Raw genomic sequence first — 23,142 nt, 5'->3', positions numbered from 1 at the left:
CAGATCTGGTGTTGCAGTAGCTATGTCATAGGCTGGTGGCTATAGCTCTGATTCAACCCCCAGCCTGGGAACTTCCATATGCTGTGGGTGTGGCCCTAAAAAGAAAAAAAAATGCAGATGTCTTGGTTCTAATTCAAATACAATCGATTGTACCTATGGGAATAAGCATAGTAAAAAGAACCTTTGGGTACATGCACACACTACACACACACCATCATTCCTGAGATGTGTTACGTATGTTTGTGTGTTGCATACTATGTTTTGAGAAGCATTAGTCTGAAAGAACAGTCATTGAATTCTCTGGAACCAAATAAAGAATAAATACTTCCCCACAGATCTCTTAGATTAGTTATTCAACTTAACCTAATGAATAAAATGAAATGAAATGGAGGTCCTGTTGTGGCCCAACAGGGATTGGCAGATTGGCAATGTCCCTGAAGCACTGGGATGCGGGTTTGATCCCCACCTGCACAGTGTGTTAGGGATTATTGCTGCCTCAGCTGCAGGTGTGGTATAGGTGGCAACTGCGGCTCGGATCTGATCCCTGGCCAGGAAACTTCATGAGCTGCAAGGTGGCCAAAAAAGAAAAAAAAAAGTTATGAAAAGAACAAATACAAGCTAACAAATGGTTTAAATGTTAGCTTTAATTGGTTGTCCTACATAGATGCTAAATTTCTATGTTTGCAATTTCTTCTGTATGAAAGGAGGGCAATGGAATAAACCTTTCTCTAGGACATTCTTTTAATGGTGTTGCCACCAAATCCATATCATCTAGTCTCTTCTAATATTGTAGAGTAAGTATATCAGATGATTCATTTTATCAAATACATTTGACCCTTGAATAACATGAGGGTTAGGGACACTCACCGCTGACATAGTCAATAATTTACAGTCAGCACTCTGCATACCTGGTTCCTTCATATCCCCAGTTGTGCATGGGCGGATCCTCTAGAACTTAGGGTATTTACTGTTGAAAAAGCCCTGCTTATAAGTGAACCCATACAGGTCAAACCCATGTTATTTAAGGGTCAACTATATTTATTAAGTGCCTAACACACACCAAGTGCTATTTTATTTTATTTTTAAAACTTTTTATTTTCTATTGGAGTATAGTTCATTTACAATGTTGGTAGTTTCAGGTGTACAGCAAAGTGATTCAGTTGTGCATAAAACATAAATCTATTCTTTTTTAGATTTTTTTTCCCATATAGGGTATTACAGAATATTTTGTAGAGTTCCAGTGCTATGCAGTAGGTCCTTGTTTATTATTTTATATATAGTAGTAGGTATAGATTAATCCCAAACTCCTAATTTACCCCCCACCCCCATTTTCCCCTTTGGTAACCATAAATTTGTTTTCTAAGTTTTTCTATTTCTGTTTAGTAAATAACCAAGAACTATTTTAAAGCTCAATCCAATTGTTACTATATACCTATCCTAGAGCCATAGATGAGATTGTGTGGTGGTGATCTTCTCAATGTCAAAGACAGTATGGAGTGTGTAAAACACCATGCATTATGTAAAACATAATCACAACAAATTACTGTAATACTTTTGAGGACATAAACATACACCTCTTTTTTATTAACAGACAAGGTACCTGAAGCTCAGTTATAGTACATAACTCTCTAGTTATAAAACCATAATATGCCAAAGTCAATATTTAAATTAGAGCCTTCAAGTTGTAAACCAGAACCCTTTTCTTTGTGGTTAGTTAGTGGTGGGAAGGGTTGTCATAATTGCTCCCAATCTGATATGGATGGATCCAACCTTCTGGTAATTGTCCTCTGGTACTTGTGAGGGCCTTGGTTTACCACTTCTGAAGTGCAGCCTTCTTGAGAATATTTCTGATAGTTCCATAGTTTGACACTTTTTAAGTTTTTCCTGACCATGCCTTCCACCACTCCTGATAGTAACATGTTGGACTTTGTTTCAGCCTTGCCTAAGATATCCCCCCTCCCTGCAGAACGAACACCCTGACTCAGAATTCTCCACTTAATCACTAGATTCTTATCCTTCAGTTGTATATTGATAGAGAATAATCCTAGTTATGACCCCGAGATGTCCATTCAAAGCAAGTAAAATAAAACCCTGACCATTGGCTATCTTAGTCTTAATAGGGGAGGGGAACATATAATTCCCAGTACAGTCATGCATTGACATGGTCTAAGGCAAAGAGTAGGAGTGCCTTCCTTTCAGTTATCCAGGAAATTTGCTCAATATAGCCAGTTTGATCCTCTATCCTCCAGGGCATGCTAAAATTTCCCTTTGTTCTCACCATACAACATTCTTTAAAAGCTGAAATCAGCTTGACCAGGAGACCTTGAGGTCCTTTTGTGGATCTGTAAAACCCAGAAGATTATTATTGTGAGAAAAAATAATGGTGGGAAAAAAAAAAAAAAAGCCATAGGACTTTCCACTTTCTACAGAGGGTTATTTCTCAATGCCTCATCAGCATCTTGAATCTCCTGTCTTTCCTGCCAGCTGTCTACAGGATCTTGGACTATCTTGGTAGCTGCCTCCCATTCTAGTCTATGATATCTTCCTTGTTATCATCTTATTTAATAATGGAGTCTCCATTATTTCCCAGGAGAGAAAATTAGGAAATGAGACAATTCTCCCCCCGACATAAACCACCTAAAACATTCCAATGCTTCCTACAAAATTTATACTTGGTCACATTCTACCATTCTTTAACCCTCTTCTCAAGTAGTAGCTGTCTCTGAAGACATCCGTGATTATTCTTAACCATATCTACTGCACCCCATTGTAGTAATTGTTATTAAACAACAGATTGCTTCAGTGCCTCCTTCTTAATCTATAAACATTTTGAAAACTGAGGACATGCTTTATGCACATTTACAACCCCAAACTAAACATAATGCAAAAAAGTAGATGGCAAATTTCTGCTTGTTGAGGATTTAAAAGCAACCAGCAAAAATTTCCAGCTTGTTGAAAATTCACATTCATTCATATTTTGTAGACATTTAATGCTCACAGTCTCAAAGAGACAAATTTCAAACAATAAAAGGATTATATATAGGTTAGTTACAGTGGTTTTATAATTTAACAAAAATTTGTGTAATATACGTCCTGACTCCCGCATAAAGCAAAAACCTTCAACTTCTGGTCTTGCATTTAGTTCTCTAGATGAGCCTTATAATTCTCTAGGTCAGTTTTTGGAGTAGTTGTCACTGATTTTCACCACTATAACCCCTTCTTTAATTCTGTCTAAGTCTGTTCTCATACCTTGACTAGCTGAGGTGGTGGAAAATAATTGATGATCACTTACTGCACAGTTTCCAATTGGTGGTATTTTGATGACATTTTACTGGGACTCTGTACCTCTCAGAATAAGCACATGTTAAAAATGAATTCATATAATAGCAATAAGTAAATACATGTCATAAGACTCTCAAAATATTCAGTATATTGAGGACATGAAAAACCACAGTAAACACAATAAACGTAATATTACTATATTCATAAAATCCTCTCATTGTGCCAAAAACTGTATGAAATACCACATAAATCTTTTTGATTCTTGCAAAGCCTTGTAATATGGGAATAACTAAACTTGATCTACAAGTAAAGAAACTGAGATTTAGAGTCAGCTAAAGCAATACCCTAAGTCTGGATGACAAGAAGTGGCAGAACCATGAACATTGTTTGGTTTTCTTGCAGACTGAGGCTCAGTACTTTTTATTTTTCATTGAGGTCTAAGCACCTGGGAAAAAAGTCACTCTGCTAACTTTATAACAATGGCGTGGTTGGTGGCTCTAGTCCAGGAATGACTGGTAAATACAGACACTGTGAGACACAGGAGGCATGAGTAATAGAGTTTATGATGGGAAGCAAGACTGGTATTTTGCTGCGAGTTGGCACGGGTGCTTTCTGGATGACCTTTGTTAGCTGTGCCAAGGGATTTCCTTTTTTAAAGCTATTGCTAAATGCCATTAGTAGCAACAGCTGTGAATTGCTCCCTGTCACATTCACTAACCTCATGAGAGACGTTTCCAGGGGACCTCTTCCTGGAAGGTCACTGGTTCTCTTTGTCATCAGACTACTGGCCTGTGATTAGAAGAGGCAGGTGGGAAGTCAATGGACTGGTAAACTGAAGATTTGAAGGAACATAGGAGAGTTAGAATTAGGCTTCAAGACCAGGAAATCAAAAATGCTGGATCAGAAGGGCAAATGACCAGGGGGCACTAGTGGAGAAGAGGGAGTATTATTTTTTTCCCCTTTTCCATCAAAGAGACAAATTTATAGTGTTGCATCAGAAAGTTTTCCTACTGATTTTGAAATCTATGCTTGACCTTTAAATGACAGAAAAGAGATAGGTGTAGGGATGAGACCTCTATGCCAGGTAGGTGCAGAATGGTCTTTTATCAACAATTTCAAGGATCTCCATAAAAGTGGGAAGCAATGTAGATATTAAAACTATTTCCATGTTTTGGTCTTGCATGGAATATCTCAAGTATTCTCCCACATTCAGAGGATCTCAGGAGGTGTGAGTTCCTCGTTGAGCTTGTGAGATTGCCAGCTCATTGAAAGGGAGAAATTTACATCCCTGGAATTGATGCCGTCAGAGCTCCCTCTACTGCCCTCCTTAATTCTAAAACCACAGAAGCCTTGTTCTGGGGAAAGCACAGAGACAGATCTAAGTGTAAAGTTATTATGGGATTTTCCTGACACACTTAAACTTGAGAAAATATGTGGAAAGAAAGGCTACAATGAAAGGAAACTTTTTCGTGGACAATTGTTTTGGGGGGGAAGGGAGTTTTGGGGGAAGGGAGTTTTGGGGGGGAGGTGGGTGATGGAGTAAATGTTAAGGACTTATAAGGACCTTAAAAATAAAATTGTGCTTCATTTTTAAAAAGAGTTCACTGTTAAATAAATTTACCTTTAAAAGTCACGCTGACTCAAGCTACTATATTCTCGGCATTTTAATCTCTTTGGGGGACTTGTAAAACTGATAGAAAGCTTTATACATTTCTAATATTTCCTAAAATCATAAACATTTCTAAAATGCAGCCCTCCATCTAACCACCTAAAGGAGAAACTTTTGTCTCTCATGTTCATCTATCTCTGTATTGTTTTATTGTGAGCCTTATTATGTGACAGGCCCCTTAAAGCTGGATTCAAAAATAGTCCTGATAAGCTTGTCTTACCACCCTCCCACCTTTCCTGTCTCCTGGCAAGACTTATTTTTCAGTCTTCTCTGTTCCCATTGCCTGTTCTTTAAAACCTTAAATAGCATGCAACTAAATTTCTCCCACTTACTGCAGTCTCTTAAAGTTAATTCCAGGAAGAGAGACCAGTAATCATAAGACTCAGAGCCAAGAAAACCTACACTGGGAAGGGCTTTGACATAGTCAAGAACTGTTCAATTTCTCTTAAATACAAAAAGAGTAACAATGAGAAGTGAAATGCTGGTGAAGAAGTAGACAGGAGATGATTTATATTGGTCCAAAAGTCTATGCTAATCTTTAATTAAAAAGGTAATGTGAGGCCAAGGAGTGGGTTCTTTTTAAGACTCTGATTGCTGTCAAGAAAAGAGGGCAGACAAAATTGGTGAGGGCTCTAAAAAGTGTGTTTCTGTCTTTAAGATGCTTCAGTCAGATAACTTACAGATAATATGTAAAATCAAGTAAATAAGATGTTAAAGAATAGCATTTTTAATTGACTATTTCATTTTGACTTGGTGGTAGATGGGTATGCAGTTGTAAGAAATAGTACAAAAAGACTCCACATAATCTTCACACAGTTTCCCCATTGGAGATCTCTTATAAAACCATAATAGGGGCTCCTGTTGTGGCCCAGCGGGTTGAGAATCCAGCTGGTATCCATAAGGATGCGAATTTGGTCCCTGGCCTCCCTTAGTGAGTTAAGGATCTAACATTGCCATAAGCTGCAGTGCAGGTTGCAGACACAGCTTGGATCCCACGTTGCTGTGACTGTGGGGAAGGCTGGCAGTAGGAGCTCCGATTCGACCCGTAGCCTGGGAACTTCCATATGCCACAAATAAGGCCCTTAAAAAAAGTTACCACAACCAGTATGCTATTAGTTATACATACAAAATACTGAACATTTCCATTATAATAGGGATCCCTCATATTGCCACTTTAAAGCTACCTTCTCTTACGCCGCCTCCTCAATCTCTTCTTCAAGCCCTGGCATCTACTCTTCTCTCTCTCTATAAATTCATAATTTCCAGGATGTTATGTAAGTGCAATAATACAGTATATCACTTTCTAGAATTAACTTTTTTTCACTGAGCGTAATGGACATTCATCTACATTGTTGCACACATCAAAAGTTTGATGCTTTATTATTTTTATTGTTGATTAGTATACTCTATAGCATGGATGCACTGTAGTTAATTTCATCATTGATGCACAAAGGTTGTTGTTTCCAGTTTGGGCTCTTACAAATAAAGATGCTGCAAACATCTGTGTACACATTTCAGTGTGAACCTAACTTTCCCTTTTTGGGAGGATATGTGCCTAAAAGTATAATTGTTGCATCATGTGGATGTTAACATTTTTAATTATTTAAGCAAACTGTTTTCCAGAGTGGCTGTGTAATTTTAAATATCCATAAATACAAAATATTAATAAGTTTCTCTGCACCATCACCAGCATTTGCTGTCATCACTACATTTTTAAAAACAAAATTTAGCCTTTTTAATGTAATGTTTAGTGATAACGTGGTTTTTATCTGCATTCTCTAATGACATTGCTTAATAGTATTTAATCTCTTTTCATGTGGTTTTTATTCTTGGGTGAAATGTCTTTTATGCCTTTGGACCATTTTCTTTTCTTTTTAAAATATTTATTTATTTATTCCTGCTTTTTAGGGCCACACCCATGGCACATGGTGCTTCCCAGCATAGGGGTCTAATCAGTGCTATAGCTGCCTGCCAATGCCACAGCCACAGCAATGCCAGATCCAAGCCACATCTGCAACCTACACCACAGTTCACAGCAGTGCCGGATACTTAACCCACTGACCGAGGCCAGGGATCAAACCCGCATCCTCATGGATACTAGTCAGATTTGTTACCACTGAGCCACAACAGAAACACTTTCTGACCATTTTCTAGTTAGATTTTTTTAAAATATTGAGCTTGAGAAGTTCTTTAGATAATTTTTTGAGAGTAGTCCTTTGATGTTATATGGTTTATAAATATTGTCTCCCAGTCTATATTTTATTTTTCATCCTCTTAATAGAATATTTCATAGTGGAAAATTTACTAATTTTAGTAAAATACAATTAGTCAATTTTTCATTTTAAAGTTTGTGATTTTGACAACAGTACTATGACTCTAGACTTAGCCTTTGCCTAGCCCCAGATTCCAAAGATTTTCTTTTTTTATACTTAACTAAATTTTTTCTTAATTTTCTTTATCATTAAGTTTGTGATCCATTTTGATTGGTTTTTATAAGATGTAAAACTTAGGTTGAGGTTCATTTTTGCCTTTGGAGGTACAATTGAACCAGCACTACTTGTTGAAAGACTATTTTTGTTTTATTAAATTGCATTTTCATCTTTGTCAAAAATGACTTGGGCATATTTGTGTAGGTCTATTTCTTGATCCTCTCTTCTGTACCCTTGATATATGTGTTTACTTTCCACAGGTGCCACACAGTTTTGATTACTATAGCTATAGAAGAATTGAATCTAAGTAGACTTACTCCCTCCTGTTTATTCTTATTTTTCAAAATTGTTCTAGCTACTTTAGATCCTGTTTTCCATATATGCTTTAGAATAATTTTTGAATAATCTTGTTTATATCTCCAAAAACTGCTGAGATTTCTATAGCAATCGAATAAAATCTTTATACCAATTTGTGGATAATTGATGAGTCTAGACTGCATCTTCTAACCATGAATATTCATGTCTCTTCATTTATTTAGGTCTATTTTAATTTCTTTCATCAGGATCTTGTAGTTTTCAGCATAATACTATTTCAATTTCTTTTTTTTTTCTGATTCGCACCTATTTTATGAGTGATTATATGTTGTCTGTTTTTATTCATTGTTGGTGTCCACATATTTTCCTAGATAGATAGATTCAATTTATTGAAATTTATCTTGTATCCCACAACCTTACTGAACTCAATATTATTTCTTGGATAACATTTTTTTTTTGGTAGATTTCTTGGGATTATCTATTTAGGTAATCATATAATCTGCATATAAGAAAGTTTTATTTATGATCTGTATGTCTTTATTTTCTTGCCTTATTGCAATGCCTAGAACTTTCAGCACTGTGTCGAATAAAACTGATAAGAGCAGATATCCTTGCCTTGTTCTTGATTGTACTGGGAATGCATTAATTGTTTCATTAGCAAGTATAATGTTAGCTGTAAATTTTTATAAATGGTCTTTTTCAGTTCAAATGTGTTCAAAATTCTTTGTGGAATCATTTTTATGGTGTCACTTTAAAATCTTTGTCAGATAATTCTAACTTATCTATCATTAGATACCGAATGTATTTTTGATTCAATTTCCAGAATTCTTAATTCTTTGTTTTATGAGTGACATGCTGTGGAAGGGGTATTAGCTAAAACTCTTGATCTCTGCTAGGTTTGCTCTGATAGTAGCCCCACTGGGAGGGGGAGGAGTGCCTTGTTACTATTGAGATCTAGGTCTAGGGGCTAAAAGTCTGGGTAACCCCACATTGCTTCCTCTGACATCATGTTGTGAAGTGAGGATGAAAGTTAGCATTTGTCAAGGACCCTTGAAAGTCCTTACTCTTTACTGGTTCTTCTCTGACACCATCCTGGTGGTGATTTGGGGGATACTTCATTACAGCCTGGCAATAATGGAAGTCTAGATCAGTCACTTAGCCATTGCTGATATAGAAGAAGTGGAGCCACCATTTTGGCTGTGGTGTTTAGCTAGGGTTGATGGATGATTGTTCAAATGGTTTCTTTCTTGATTGGTTGCCTCTTTCCTTGTCTTTAGTTTGGCTTGGGTGAGCAGGGGTGTTTTGGTAATTTTGGGCTGTGCCCATTGGCATTTTGGGGATGTTGGCTTCTTCAGCTCCAGGTCTGAGATATACAAGACTAAAAGGAAACCCAAGGAACTCACCAACATGACATTCCTTGGGCCCCCAAATTCCCTAGCTAGCCTCCCTTCTTCTCTTAACCTTTATAAACTCTTTATGTTTGATATATAATATCCTAGGCTTAGGTTGTACTGAGCAGGAGCAATAGGAAAAAAAATACATTTACTTCATGTTCCTGGAAGGGGAAGTCTCAAGAATGTATATTTCCACAAGGTCAAATTCATATGGGAACTCTTTGAAATGAATCAAGAAGGATAGAAAGTATTAGGATTCAAGAAAGTGAAGAAAAGAGGATGTTGGAAAGGATCCCAAGCAGAGCAAGCATTCTGAAAATCAAGTATTAGAAGTTTTTAAATGTGTTATATTGATTACAAGCAGTGAGTAGATTTCTGTGATAAATTTCATAATGTGAGTCTTGGTTTTATTTGCTTGCTTGTTGTTTTCCTAATCACTTCAGCCCTGATCCTACCTATTCTTCTAATTAATACACAGTGATTTTTTTTTTTTGAAAACACCTACAATTAAAATGAAAAGGATTATAGGATCATGGTCTTTTCAGAACTTATGTTAAAAAAAATGAGAAAGGGAGTTCCTGTCGTGGCGCAGTGGTTAATGAATCCGACTAGGAACCATGAGGTTGCGGGTTCGATCTCTGCCCTTGCTTAGTGGGTTAAGGATCCGGCGTTGCCGTGAGCTGTGGTGTAGGTCGTAGACGTGGCTCAGATCCCGTGTTGCTGTGGCTCTGGCGTAGGCCAGTGACTACAGCTCCGATTAGATCCCTAGCCTTGGAACCTCCATATGCCACAGAATTGGCCCTAGAAAAGGCAGAAAGACAAGAAAAAAAAATGAGAAAGAACACAGTCGATATTTTTTTAAATAAAAGTCACTCCTTTAGGGAGAAATATGATGATTGACGTATTCTATGGCTGTACTGCAATGCACAATTACATAAATTTAACTACAGTTATGGTTAAAAATCAAATGTTCTATTGAAATGAATCATGATATATCATAGAGGAGTAAATCCTATGCTCTATTTGTTCTTGGATATTTGGTGAAAAATCCAGATTTTTTCAGGGGGGGGGCACTCCTGCAGCGTGTAGAAGTTCCTGGGCCAGGGGTTGGGATCAGACCTGAGCTACAGCAACAACCCTATCCGCTGCAATGACAACACCAGACCCTTAACCCTCTGCATCACTGAGGAAATCCAAATCCAGTTATTTCCAATGCTTGTGATGCAAAATCAATGTGATATTGTGCTGGTTGAATCTAAGGTCGGCTAGAATTGTTAAGGCAACTCCCAAAAACCTCATAACTATACATAACGAAACCAAATTTGACTTATGAAAGGCTTTGGACTCTGCTTACTCTCCAAGGTCCATATCAACAAGTGTAAAAAGGAAAAAGTAAACAATTAAGAGGTTGGAGAAAGTATGGGCCATGAATAAATTTGTAACAGAACGTATTTTTTAAATGTCCACGATAATATTTCATTACTACTTGTTCTTCTAGTAGTTAGCCAAATTAGAGGTTTATTTCTTCATAATTTTACCAACTTAATCAGTATATTGTAGCACAAGTGACATTGTGTGGCATTCATGCCATTGATGAAAGGCACTATACCTTCCTTCTCTCCCTCTCTCTCTCTTTCTCTGCTCACCCCTTGATATCAGACAATCATCTTGTAAGGAACCCCAGGCTACCACTAGCTAACAGACCTAGCTAATATTTTTTAACTGACATGAGTGAAAGTCAATGTGTTTATTTTTATTTTTTTAATATAATGTGTTTTGTTTTCATTATAGCTGGTTTACAGTGTTCTGTCAGTTTTTTACTGTATGGCATGATGACCCAGTTACACATACATATATAGATTGTTTTTTCTCACATTATCGTGCTCCATCATAAGTGACTAGATACAGTTCCCAGTACTGCACAGCAGGATCTCATTGCTTATCCGACCTAGCCAATTTTTAAAGAGACATTAGAAAAGAGTCCAAAGAAACCACCAGATCCTGAGTACATGAGTCTACATGTGATTTCAACCTCCAGCCTTCAAGCTACTTAAGTTCACGCCATGTTATAAGTTTGTGGTAAGAGAATATCACTGGGAGTCAAAGCAGACCTATGACAGAGGCCAAATTATTCAATCTTGCTGAAAATTTCTATTACCTTCTGCTCATATAATAATATGTATTTTTTAATGGTTGTTATCTAATTTAAATAATATTATTGGTTTAAAATGCCTATTAGAGAACTGTAAATATCCTGACACTAAATAAAGGTATTATGTCTTACATATATACTTGAATTAACTATGATATTTGAAATAATCTAAATATCCTAATCATATAAAACATGAACGTCACTGAAAGTGTATAGATTGTTCATGTGAAGAAGCTTTGGAGCAGGCTTCATGGAGGGAAATAGTGCCTTTTTTTTTTTTCCACAAGTTTTAATGTTACTAACAGAGAAAATGAAATAAGAGAGAGAATTCCTAAGCAGAAATGTTTCAGTAAATCAGGGAAACAGAGGCAAGAAAAAAAGTTACATTCTTAAGGAAGTAAGAGAAAAGAAAGACATCAAACACTTAGAATGGATTCATCTCAGTCTAGATGTGCAGGACACATGATTTCTGCCCTGAGATTGGTACTTGGAGAAAAAAAAAAATGCATTGAAAATATCACTAAAAAAAAAAAAAGAAGAAGAAAAAGAAGGCAGAGTTTCCTTGTTGTGCAGAAGGTTAAGGATCTGGTGTTGTCACTGCAGTGGATTAGGTGCCTACCTTGGTTCAGGTTCAATCCCTGATCCCTGGACTGGGAACTTCCACATGCTATGGGTTGCAGCCAAATACTAAAACAAAAACAAAAACAAACAAACAAAAAACAAAAAGAGGAAGCAAAGGGTGGGTTAGTCAATTCTAGGGCCTCTGTGTTGAAATCCTGCCCCTCCCCCAATATATTTAAATAACATGCTGAAACACTTGGACATCTTTTCCATTGTGGTTGTTACAAGTATTTAGTTTATCCTGGATTAGTATCTTCTGTACACTTAGGGCATACTCCTCTCTTTTTGGAGCCACCCAAAGAAAATGTGTTATTCTTTGCAAAGAAAAACCTTTTTGATGTTCTAAGAGAGTTACAATCACTATCCAGTCTTTTCTTGCTTTAGGAAACTAAAAAGGAAAACATTTTTTCAATGATTGTAGGACTCGCTTGAAACTCTCCTTGCATTACGATATCCTTCCTTTGGCCATGGTCTGTTTGCTCCAAGCTAATTGAGTAACATGAAATGCATGTGAGCTTTACAAAGTATGAACAGTAGGAAGTGTAATTGTGATTTACAAAACGTATTCAGTACAGATTTTATTTGTTGTTTATAAAATTTATATAGCTCAGATTTTGTCACTTTTAAAAATACAAATGGTGAAGACTGTTTTTGTGATTCACTCTTATTCTTTAGAATTTTATAACAAACTTCCATTAAATGGCTATTACTGTAAATATAAAAATGAATCTCAGTGGACTATGGAAGAGTTGGGGGCAATTTGTTATTCTAATGCATCTGGAAAAAAGGAAACTCTCCCTCATTCACTAATGGATAATGACATGAAAAGAGCAAACAGTGATCACACATGCATGTATTAGGGCTATTGTTTTGAACATGCTTTCTTCAAAACTCATGTGATTATTTTGCATTAAAAGCAAGGAAGAAACTTAGTTGCTCACTGACAGTCAATTATTATTTGAGCAATGTCCATTTGATAGGCATCATTGCCGTATCCTAGAATGTCACAAACCTTGAGAAGCTGATTGAGCTAAATGAATCCTGCAGTTTTAAGAAATAATTATAAGAAGACCTCCCACATTTTACTGACCCATTTTCCGCCATCAGTATAGTTTGCTCACAGATAATGTTTCCTCATAGAGGTATGAGAAAAGACAAACAAATTAACCCTAAAGTAATACAAAATACAAAAGGCGTATTTAAGGTGTTTCAAAAATGTAATTAACCAAGGTCTTGACTTAAAGAGTAAGAGAGCTGAGGTTGTGAGGCACATCTAGTATCCAGCATGTTTCCCACTATGCTGTTATTTTTAAACACATTTGTTTCAGTACTGTAGCAGGACCAATAATAAAAATTTATTTGAATTGTTTTCTTCATAAATGTCTAAAGTAAAGTAATCATCTCTTCTTGGACCATCCAAATACCAGGTTTCAGTTAAACTAATCATGAAAAATACATAACAAAACAAAAAAGAAATGTAAAAACCCAAGAGTTTTACTAACTACTTCTTACTCAGCTGCAGGGTGTTTTAGTCTCATGGTTGAAGGAGCCAAGTTTTATATACTACAACAGAAGCAGAAGATAAGGACTAAAATATATATTTTAAGATGCTGTGGATTTATTTTATTGCCACCACTGTAAGGATATGCAGAAAATATGGAAAAGAGACAATATTTTGACTATGGATATCCCTGAATTAGAATTTAGACTTCTTAATCTATTAAGTGAATTGTTTATTATTTGGGGATCTCAATTCTCAGACTTTATATTATATATGATAATAGGAATATAGACTTTTCCATAGGAGAAATACAAGTAAAATATTGTTTTCCTTGAAATACCATTTAAGGATTCTTTGTCAAGTGTTACTTAGCATGACATTTGAGGAGAGGGATGCTCATTTTCCCTTGTGCATTCTTTTCCACTTTGAATTTTATAGACAGATTTCTCTAAAAGGTACAGAGTAATCTATATTGAAAAATTCTTATTGGCTGAACAAGATGTAGAGGGGAGAGATATCTTGTTTCTATGGTAATCAAATCTGCCCTCTTGGTGCACTTAGATTCTGAGCGCGCACACACACACACACACACACACACACATATATATATAATATATATACACACACACACATATATATATAATTTTCAAAAGAAGTAAAAAGCAATCTGGCATTAAATATCTATAATTTCAAACCTTTATATGTGGGGCCAATCAACTACATTAACATTTAATGCTAGCCAGTATATTAGATTTCTTCAGCCTTATTCACTTAGTTTTCAAGAGCATTTTTTGAACATTGGATATATACAGATATAAGATGTAAATAACAAAAGACAACTCTTGTGTAACAAATTCTAGAAATGCCATGTAAGTACCTTGAATTTAATGCTATATAAAACAACTGAAGTTGGTGAAAATTATCCAAAATAAACATGCAAGATGTATGAAATTTATTGTAGGATTACGTCAATGAAAAAAACATTTATTTAAAAAAATCTACAAAATCTCAATGAAGATAATGAGAGCTGGTGAAAGTTGAGCCATGACCTCACTTATCTTCTCTCCGGCTCAACATAATAGAAACTCAGCTTCAGGTGATGTGCCCTAGAGGATGAGTTTTCTTCACCCAGCTTCATATTGTAATGGCTAAATTTCAGATGACTGCAGCCAAGAGATCATGGGCTTGCTTTTTTTACATATTCATGTGATGAAGCTCTATCCAAGAAATTATAGGCTGAGATTTTTGTAATAAAATGAAAAATTACATTACCTACAATGAAAAAACATTCTAGGGGAGGTTCAAAAGTGAATCTTAACAGCCTGAAGAAATTAAGATAGATTGATAGAAGTTATGCAATCCAAACGGCAGTAAAACAAACTAAGAGAAAATCCTGAAATCAGTGAGATATAATCGATAAGTTATGTACAATGGGACTCTGATAAAATTAAGAGCTTTCCATTACACAAAATAAAGGCAAGAAAGGAGTGATAAGACATATTCAAAATACTGTAAGAAATAGGAAACATCCACTAAGACTCTTATATCCTGCAAAACTATCCTTTGAAAGGAAGATGAAATGTAATTCATAGTAGAGAAAACTGAGAGAATGTGTTGTTGCTAACAGAGTCAACTTAGAAGATATACTAAAAACAAAGATAGAGGAAGTCCTTCCAGATGAAAGCAAGGAAACCCAGATGGCTATTTAGATACACATGTGCAAAGAAGCAAAAAAAGAAAAAAAAAAAAAGGTTCTCATAAAGGTAATTTTGTCACTGTGAAAAAAAATTATATGAATATTTTTCTCCTTTATTCTCTTAATTGATTTAAACCTTAGTTATATGAAAATAATATTTACAAAATAATCTAAAATCTATGTAATATACACATATGTAAAATTTCACAGTAAGAGCAAAAAATGATGTGTGAAAGCAAAAGATGAATTTGTGCAAGGATATGATGTCAAATGGTAACAAAATAAAGAGAAGATAAATAAATATGAAGATAATTTTCAAAAATAAAAAGAATTTTAAAACTTTATAAATGCATAAGCTATAGCAATAATATTGTTATAGCTTCTTTATTAATGGAATACTATCCAATCACAGTGTGCACAGCCTTGATTGCAAACAACAAGATCTTACTATGTGCTATCTACTGGAGACATACATTTGATTCAAAAATACAAATAGGTCAAAAGTAAAAAGATAGAAAAAGTCATATCATTCAATCAGCAATAGTAAGAAAACACTATCCTAATACCAGATGAAATGGATTATAAGACAAGAATATTACAAAGAATCAGAACGTTATTTCTAATTATAAAAGTTACAACAAATCAGTATGATATAACAATCATATAGAATTATGTATGTATACACTAACTATATCTTTGATCAACAGTGTTGGGACTGGTTTTTCTACATGCAGAAGAGTGAAATAAGACCCATATTTCAATCCATAGAGAAAAGTCAACTCAAAATGTATGACTTAAATGTGACACCTGTGACCATAAAACTATTAGAAAAAATTATATAGAATAAAAGTTTTTAACTTTGGTCTGGGCATTGATTTTTGGATATGTCCTAAAAACAGAGGCAACAAAAGCAAAACTTGACCCACAATTGTTCAGACTGAAATACTTGTGCACACTAGAAAGAACAGTCAACAGAGTAATGAGAAAACTAAGGAATGAGATAAACTATTTGCAAATCAAACATCTGAAAAGGATCTGCTCTAATCATCAAGGGAATGCAAATCAAAACCACAATGAGAGAACACTTCACACCCTTTAGAATGGCTATTACCAAAAAAGACAAAAGACTGAGAGAATGTGGAGAAAAGAGAACTTTTTTTATACATGGTTGCTGGGCATGTGAATTGGTATAGCCATTGTGGAAAACAGTATGGAGATTTATCAAGAATTTGAAAAATTCAACAATCCTTCTTCTGGTTTAATATCTAAAGGAAATGATATCAGTATCTCGAAGATAAATCTGTACTCCCATGTTCATTGCAGCATTATTCACAAGAGCCAAGATATGGAAAGAATCCAAGACTGTCAACAGATGGGATATTTTCCAGCCATGAGAAAGAAGGAAAATCTATCATATTCAACAGCATGGATGACCCTGGAAGACATTATGCTAAGTGAATTAAGCCACACATAGAATGACAAATACTGTATGATCTCACTCATAAGTGGAATCTTTAAAAAAAATCTTTAAAAGTCAAACTCATAGAAGCAGAGAGTAAAATGGTGTTTGGGAGGGCAGGAAATGGGGAGATATTGGTCAAAGAGGATAAAGTTGCATTTATATAGGATAAATGTCTACAGATCATATGTACAGGCATGATAAATATTCTTAATAATACAGTATTTAATAGTATAAATGTGCTAAGAGAGTAGATTTCAGCTGCTTTCACCACAAAAAATAGAACGATAACTATGTGAGATGATATGTTAATTAGCTTAGCCGTCATAATCATTTTACTATGTACATATATATCAAAAAATAATGCACTCTATACATATATATAATTTTATTATATACACACACACAAGACTGTGGGTATATCTGGGTATCCTTCAGATAAATTCTTGCGCCTACTTTCCAGCTTCCCAAATTCCAGTCATTCTGAAAATTTGATTCTGAGATTTTCATTATAGTACCTAGAACCGCCTGACTCATCATACTTAAATGTTTTCTTTTTTTATCGGCTCTCATTTCCTTTGTAATTTTATAAACCCCATGACATAAATAACTGTGAGGATAAGTATCCCATTACTGTTATCCTCTACTGCCCAGCATTGGACTTAACATTAGTAAACACACACACACAGAGTTGCACATTAGTAAACACACATACACCCAGTCACACAATCAGTCCACACTCTACCATGCCTTCTTTTGAGTACCTAGGGATTTCTTAAGTATCTACATATGAATTTTAAAGAAAAATGTAATATTGGAGTTTAAAATTACATTATTAAAATACATATTATTTTTGCTTTTCTCATGTATCACACCCTAAGCTCTATCACACTTGGATAGCCAAGGCACTTCCATTGCTTTATATTGTCCACATCCCAGATTAGATATGAGTATATGGAAGTATATAGACAGGGTGCTGCCTTTTCACATTCTTCTGTCACTTTCCTAAACTTGCATAATTCAGGAAAGTCTATCTGGAGGGAAATAATAATACTATGAATTTTGGGAACCTCCAGAGAATGTATACATTCAATACTTATGGAATTAACATTATGGAATAAAATGAATGATATATTCAAAATATGCCTCACCCTTGCCCCTCTGAAACAGCAACAAATCCATAGCAATAACATCAAAAATCTGTAATAAATAGAATGTTTTGCAAAAAGAACTTGTAAGTTATTGTTACAATTTCAAGATTGTGTGTTTTCCCTATAGTTAGAATACCTGGACAAACCAAAGCATTAATAATGGGTATGTGTTTTAAGCTGAACTCATAGTCATTCATTTTTAAAAAAAGCAAACATAGTCATTCATTTTTAAAAAAAGCAAACATCTTTTGTGAAATAATCTATCAGTTAGGATTAATATTTATATTGTCAATTCACAAAAGTAAAACAAATTTTCTTTAATAAATAACATATAGTAGACAATATCATTTTTAAAGAGAGAGAGAGTAACAAAGTAAATTCTACACTTGATCTTAGCCAAAAGGCCGAGAAGCGATACAAAGTAAATTCTTATGGCAAGCAGTTGTCCAAGCCAGTTTTTAAAACATGGATCAAAAGTCAGATTTATTTTACAGTGAATCAATTTGATAAAATTTAATAGGAAAATTCAGCAAATTATCTTAACATATGTCTTTTTTGGGGAAACCATGTTGCTGAAGAATCAGTGTCATTTCAAAAGGGTCTTATAAAAAAACCATTCAATGTTAATCTTCAAGTTTTAGTGCTTATAACACCTCAGGGTAATATTTGGATCCACAGTGCTCTGTTTGCTTCTCTCAACATTACAAAATTTAATAGGCAGAGAAAAATCTAATTCTGCTTCTTGTTCATTAGCATGCCTGAACTTATGGGTATTTGATTTTATTCTGGCAATTAAAATATGAATCAGACACATTGTCACCATGAGTTGCTCCATGGGAGACATATCCCTTCCTCCCTGCTCGGTGAAAAACCATTTGCTGTACCATCTCCTTCAGCTAAAATTTCATTTTGCATTTATTCAGGCATGAAATGCATCAAGCTACCTGATGCATGGCAGTAAAACTTTTTTGTCTACTGTCAGTTCCAACTTGTTGAACAGCTATTTCAGATAGAAAGAATGGTTCCAAATAGAGGGTTAGTTCCTCCAGTAGAAAAATTGGCACCCAAAGTCACCTTCTTTATCTTATTTTCCCAAATATTCCTGAGGTCCTTAGTCTAACATGATCGCTCTCTTAGGATTATACTTGCCTGAATCTACCAGGGATTGCCAAATATTATATATGCTACTGCCATGGTTCTTCATTGTTTATTTTACTTTGCTTTTCAGGAGAGGGTAACTCAGCTTCTGGAAAAGTGGCCTATGGTAAACCAGGGTTTAAATCCTCAGAGGATATGGAAATTACCATCTGCTATTGTCAAGTGAATTATTGCTCTTTTGGTCACAGGCCTCCTCAGTAAGGTGTTAAACAACTCATGGATTTATATCTCTACATTTTTTTATTCATCCATTCAATAACCTTTCACTGAGAACAATGATGTTAAAATTAGAATGCTGAATACAATCTTGTTCTTATATTTAAGAAGCTTAAATTTTTGTAAGAAAGATAACTGAATCAATGATAAAATATTAAATTAAATCTCTGAATAGGTACAACATAATGTGAAGTGAAGGAATGGAGGGGAGGGAATTCCCATCCTAGTTGGGGTGTTCCCAAAAGGAGGCATTGAGTTAAGGCCTTGAGTACAGACTTCATTGGGAGATGATCAAAATTGCAAAGGAGGGAGGGAGTAAAATAAGAAAGGAAGAAAAGAAAGGAAGAAAGGAAAGGAAGAAAGGAAAGGAAGAAAGGAAAGGAAAGGAAGAAAGAAAGAAAGAAAGAAAGAAAGAAAGAAAGAAAGAAAGAAAGAAAGAAAGAAAGAAAGAAAGAAAGAAAAGTACTAAAAGGTTCGTTAGTTACTGATGTGGGTAACTGACACTCCAAGGCACTGAGGATTGCTGAGAGCAAGTGTGGAGCATGCTCCAAACTGTAAGACCAGAGATAGAGACTGGGTTATTTATATACCAACTCACACTCCCCAGTGACAGACCATTGCCCCAGATGTTGATTCCCCATGTTTCAAAATAGGGAATTGCTTTTAATTTAGCAAACCCCAGGGGTGCTGGAGAACACTCTTAGAGATGTAGAGAGATGCAGATGCTTGCCTGGGAAGCCATCAGCACCTTGAGAAAGCCCTGTCACAGTTATAGGTGAAGGTAGCATGGGCCAGGGGGTAGGAGATGCAGCATCCATAGCACTTTCCTCTGTCTTTTTCCTATCCTCATGTGTAATAATCCTGACAAATCCAAGATGTCAGTGTTCGTGCCCCTGTTTTACAGAAAAAAAAATTACTGCTTCATTAAATGAAGGCACATATACCTATGCGTGCTTTCCAAATCATGTCTTAATTTATTTTATCAATTTAGATTCTGAATGTCTTGAATGGCAACCTACTTTAGAACTTTGTCATTGGCTTGTGAGCACCACTAACAAGAAGTCTTTATAATCATACATCTTTTACTGGTGGTTGTATAGCACTCTTGTTTCTTCTAACTCCTTCCAGCACAGGTGCTGAACTGATAGCAGTTTGAGTCCTGTGGTCAAATGCTTAGGACCACGACTAGACCTCTGGGCTCTCTTGTTCCTAGATTGTCCCGTGTCCAGGGAAGGGAAAACAACATGATCCTTTCTTTATTGATGCATGAATCCTTCCCAGTTTGGCTGTGGAGTCACTTAAGGCACCTAGTTTTAAATCGTAAGACATGTTGACCTCCCTGTGACCTTGGGGTAAATGGGAAGAGATATCAGATTCTAACTGGATTCAGCTGAGTGGCTATGTTTGCTTTATATCCCAATTCCATATTGACTCCTCCTTTCTTCTTGAGGCAAAATTCCTCAGACCTGGCTTTTCCTTCTCTATTCTTTTAATAACCTGACGCCTTAGTAGAGAGAACTGGTACTCTCCACGTGCTGGGATTGTCCCCAATTATTCCTTGCTGTGTGACCGTGATACACAGGCCTTGGCATAGCATAGAACATGTAGTTTGTTAATTGGATGAATGAACTATTGATGGTTGTATTTCTTCTACCAAGATTACTACCTATGTCTTGCCATTGGAACAACGCAGGAATAAAATTGTGTATTCTTTGCTGTGGCACACTCTTGGGATAGAAAATAAGGATGAACCAAGCAAGTACAGCCAAATCCTGCTTATCTAGATGAAATGAACTTCAAATGTGCAATGCCCTTCAAAACATACTCATGGATTAGCAAGTAATTGAACAGGACTGATATGTAATCCATGTGAAAGGAAATAGATATAAGTTAGGAAAGGTAGAACATGAAGTGCCTCATCTGGCTAAGGAGTGATGGGGAACTACTGATGATTTTTGTCCATTGGGTTGGGGTTTCAATCTAGTTGATCTGGCTGATAGGCTTTTGCTGCTTTTGGAAAAATGCATGCAATAGCTTTATCCCAACCCTTTGTTAAATCCTACTGGAGATATCCCTGAGATCAGGAAATCTGACTTTACTAGTGAATCCACGATTCTAAATATTTTCCTTTAGCCTAAATGATTCCCCCTAGAAGCAGGAGATATCTGTGAAATGCTTAGACACATGTGGTTAATATAGCCTATCATTAATTTGTCAGGTCTAATTAATGGTATCAGTTACCAGATGCAGAGAGAGACCATTACACTTCCTGGGAATATAAAAGAGGCAGTCAGGGATGCTGCTGAAACCTATACTCTCCCTGGATCACTGGAAGTAATGGGGTGAAAAATGGGAAGCTAAATAGATAGAATACTTAATAGAATTGAGAACATATACCGTGGTGACCGTCTGTTCAACTGCCATTCTGACTACACCAAAATATCTAGGATTATACTAAGAAAAAAGATAATCTAAAGCATCAGACTTCTAGGTTGCTGCAGACTAAAGTTAACATCCACACAGATGTTGTCTTGGACTTTTCCCTGTCCTCTGGTTCCTCCATCGTGTTGATAGTTAGCTGAACTCAATGGACACTAAGGAAATACACACTCATACCCACATACCTGCGTGTGTGTATATATATATATATGTAAGCAAATTTAAAATACACATGTAAACATATATATTAAAACATATATTTAAATATATATGTACTAAACATACATATATATTTTTAAATACACACCTATACTTAATGAGTAATATATCTTAAATGGGCAGACTCAAGTTAACTTTATTGTTCCTGGGCCACAGTCTTTCTTGCAAAGTTCCATGCAGCATGACTGCCTCCTTTGCAAACTTCTCCACATATATTTTCCCAAGGTGCAACCGAGTAGACAAGATACAGCCCCATCTCTGTTGGCTGTAGTTTTTTATAATTATAGTGCTAGTACCATAAAACAGGAGTTCTGTTGACAAAAACACAGCAATCAATTAAGGAATGTGCTTGTTTTAAAGGGAACTTTTATCTCTTCCTGGACAGATTTTTGCTTTTAACCATACTAACTCTTTAGTTTAATAAAGTGCAAACCATACTCAGCTCTGCTTTCTTCCAGCTTCTCTTGGCCTTTCAAACCTGTAATAATTTAAATACTTGGCTACAGTCTCACTAATTGAACAATATGTTTCCGTAAATTTGCTACCTTAAATCTTGGTATTTCTGCTGGTGAAACATGACACCTTTCTCTGCTTTTATTCAATAGATTCCTTCATACCTCCCTTAGTGAATGATATCTCAACATAAACAGCTTTGATATATGTGTGCATGTGTATGTTTCCATTTCTTACGTTTTTTTTTCCTTTCCTCTTTATTTAAGCCTCTACTGTCTTAACTCTGGACACCATTATTTTTGTTCAAATTATTGGAGGATTTTCCTGAAGCAGTTTCCTCTTTCCCTCCTTGCCTCTTAAAATCATTTGACAGACTGTGAGTCACCTATTAAGAACATATTAACTCCTTGCCCAGCTGTCAAAATCCTGTCCTATTTGGAATGAATTTCACCTTGTTGGCTCCATCTGTCACTGGACCCTGTCATCATTCTGTGTTCTATCCACATGGAGTGTCTAACCCATTCTCTGGGATGGATCTAATATTTTTTCAAACTGAAATGTTCTCCCCTTTCTTCTTCATTGACAGAAATTCTATTCATATTTTAAGAATCAATGCAAATTTCCTCTCATATAGTTTCTTCTCCTAAAAGTAATTGATCACTCTAGGTATATATTCCCGAATTAAATTTACTTATAGCTTTTGGCTCTTAATTTTTGTTTTCTAATTTTCTAATACTCTGGCCTTTCTCTCAAGCCTTCATATTAGTTTTTATTTTATTTATCTTTCAGTCTTCATCATCGAACATAGTGTGGTGTTTACACACATAAATCCTTTGCTGAATGGCATTTACACAAATGCAAGCTGGTAAAAAGGGGTTGTCTATACTTACGGTCATTGAGTGCCTTCTATTAGCCAAACACAATGAAGGATTTTCCACACATTTTCAGAACATATCCTCACAACAGCCATAAACATAGATCCATTTTA

General features: G+C 35.5%; 1 protein-coding gene and 1 pseudogene across 3 annotated transcripts in view; one reads left to right on the top strand and one right to left on the bottom strand.

The window, feature by feature from the left end:
* The window catches only part of LOC106510491 (uncharacterized), an 883,709-nt gene that overhangs the window by 666,216 nt on the left and 194,351 nt on the right, over window positions 1-23,142 (top strand). The gene's annotated exons all lie outside the window — the stretch shown is intronic.
* On the bottom strand, window positions 17,999-18,085 carry LOC146402258 (U2 spliceosomal RNA; annotated as a pseudogene).

The sequence above is a fragment of the Sus scrofa genome, chromosome 6, assembly GCF_054392235.1.
Source record: "Sus scrofa isolate SSC_HxYL_T2T_F1_AM1 chromosome 6, Sscrofa_HxYL_maternal_Yorkshire_Landrace_v2.0, whole genome shotgun sequence".
Classification (NCBI taxonomy): Eukaryota; Metazoa; Chordata; class Mammalia; order Artiodactyla; family Suidae; genus Sus; species Sus scrofa.
This window is presented reverse-complemented; position numbering and strand designations above follow the sequence as displayed.